Source organism: Solanum verrucosum, unplaced genomic scaffold, assembly GCF_900185275.1.
Source record: "Solanum verrucosum unplaced genomic scaffold, falcon-dt-bn FXZP01001009.1, whole genome shotgun sequence".
In the NCBI taxonomy this organism is placed as follows: Eukaryota; Viridiplantae; Streptophyta; class Magnoliopsida; order Solanales; family Solanaceae; genus Solanum; species Solanum verrucosum.
Genome location: NW_026019696.1, coordinates 2501 through 5000, shown reverse-complemented (window position 1 = coordinate 5000; position 2500 = coordinate 2501). Strand labels below are relative to the sequence as shown.

Below are 2500 nucleotides of genomic sequence, written 5' to 3'. Positions count from 1 at the left end.
TTTCCGAAATATTAGTAATAAATTAATAACTAATAGGAAAAATATCAAAAAAATATAAAATTAACACCAAAAATTCACAAATAAATATAGTAACCTTAGATCTAAAAATTTAGTAAATTTTCATTTTTAAAATGTTACGTAAAAAATAATAAACCGTAAAAATAATGAAGTTTGGTACGAACGAACCGCGTGAGGCGGAAACGTTGAGAATAGATGATGGAAAATAGATGAATATATTGTTATGCATGAAGGGTGTTTCACGCTCTTTTGATTTTGGGAATGCATGGACATCCGCAAGTTGTCGACCAATGTTGCGCAAGCCACGGCCGATGCGGGCAGTCCACGGCCGACGTCGGCTGACCGTTGTGTGCAGTCCAAGGGCGATGCGGGCAGTCCACGGCCGACGTCGGCTGACCGTTGTGTGCAGTCCAAGGGCGATGCGGCCAGGCCACGGCCGACGTCGGCTGACCGTTGTGTGCAGTCCAAGGGCGATGCGGCCAGGCCACGGCCGACGTCGGCTGACCGTTGTGTGCAGTCCAAGGGCGATGCGGCCAGTCCACGGCCGACGTTGGCTGACCGTTGTGTGCAGTCCAAGGGCGATGCGGGCAGTCCACGACCGACGTTGGCTGACCGTTGTGTGCAGTCCAAGGGCGGTGCGGCCAGGCCACGGCCGACGTCGACTGAGCGATGTGGGCAGGCCACGCCCGACGTCGACTGAGCGATGTGGGCAGGCCACGGCCGACATTGGCTGAGCGATGTGTGCAAGACAAGGGCGATGTGGGCAGGCCACGGCCGACGTCGACTGAGCGATGTGTGCAAGACAAGGGCGATGTGGGCAGGCCACGGCCGACGTCGGCTGAGCGATGTGTGCAAGACAAGGGCGATGTGGGCAGACCACGCTTGACGTCGACTGAGCGATGTGTGCAAGACAAGGGCGATGCGGTCAGGCCACGCCCGATGCGAGCATGCCACGTCCGAAGTCGGCTGACCGTTGTGTGCAAGCCAAGGGCAATGCGGCCAGGCCACGCCCGACGTCGGCTGATCGTTGTGTGCAAGCCAAGGGCGATGCGGGCAGGCCACGCCAGATGCGGGCATGCCACGTCCGACGTCGGCTGACCGTTGTGTGCAAGCCAAGGGCAATGCGGGCAAGCCACGCCCGACGTCGGCTGAGCATTGTGCACAGGCCACGTTTGATGCGTGCAACCCTTGGCTGATGTTGCCCGTCGTTGGCCGACGACGCTTGCCCGATGCGCACGTGCCACGTCCGATGCGTGCAGGCCTTGGCTGATGCCGCCTGACGTTGGCCGACGTCGCTTGCCCGATGCCCACCTACCAGTCCGATGCGCGCAGGCCTTGGCTGATGCTGCCTGGCCCCGGACGTGGAACGCCCCTGCTGCCTACATAGACCCACATGCCCTTGGCATCTTACTTGGCTTTAGAATCGCACCCGACATCCCAAAAAACCTCTTATAGCGACATCGTTATTGTGCCCTTAACGTATCATTAGGCATGAGAAATGAACTCGACGTCCGGAAAACCTCACAATGGAGATCGTTATTGAACAACTTTTTCATCATTAACATATATTCACATATAGTTCAACACTTGGCGGCAACTAAGTATTTCACGCAACATGTTTCTATCGGCACTTATTTTTCACACTTGAGTGAATTTTTTTCCTTCAAGGTGCAAGCAATACATAACCTCCCTTTTGGAAGTTAGAAATGATGGATTTGAGGTTGGGGAGGGGGAAAAGTGGGGGGGACGAACGGAGCGACAAGGGCTGATCTCAGTGGATCGTGCAGCAAGCCACTCTGCCACTTACATACCCCGTCGCGTATTTAAGTCTTGCAAAGGATTCTACCCGCCGCTCGATGGATTGTTACTTCAGGCGGTCCCGCGGACGCTTCCGTCGCGGCGACTAGCCAAGACACGTGCCTTGGGGGCCAAAGCCCCTACTGCGGTCGGCAGCGGACGCGGGCGCATGCGTGCTTCTAGCCCGGATTCTGACTTAGAGGCGTTCAGTCATATCCAAACGGTAGCTTCCGCCATGGCTTTCAACCAAGCGCGAATGACCAATTTGTGTGAATCAACGGTCTCGTATAGGTTGAATTACTATTGCGACACTGTCATCAGTAGGGTAACAATACTGTCTCACGACGGTCTAACCAGCTCACGTTCCCTATTTGGTGGGTGAACAATCCACACTTGGTGAATTCTGCTTCACAATGATAGGAGAGCGACATCGAGGATCAAAAAGCAACGTCGCTATGAACGCTTGGCTGCCACAAGCCAGTTTCCCTGTGGTAACTTTTCTGGACCTCTTAGCTTCGAATTCGAGGTCTAAAGGATCGTTAGGCCACCTTTCACGGTTCGTTTCGTACTGGAAATCAGAATCAAAGGCTTTTACCCTTCTTCCACACGAAGATTTCTGTTTCGTTGAGCTCATCTTAGGACACCTGCGTTATCTTTTACAGATGTGCCGCCAGCCAAACTCCCC

At 54.0% G+C, this 2500-nt stretch overlaps 1 non-coding gene across 1 annotated transcript in view; it reads right to left on the bottom strand.

The window, feature by feature from the left end:
• Positions 1–1764: 1764 nt before the first annotated feature.
• The window catches only part of LOC125839288 (28S ribosomal RNA), a 3224-nt gene continuing 2488 nt past the window's right edge, over positions 1765–2500 (bottom strand). Inside the window, exon 1 of the ribosomal RNA XR_007443667.1 lies at positions 1765–2500. This exon is cut by the window's right edge and continues 2488 nt beyond it. This is a non-coding gene — a ribosomal RNA (28S ribosomal RNA).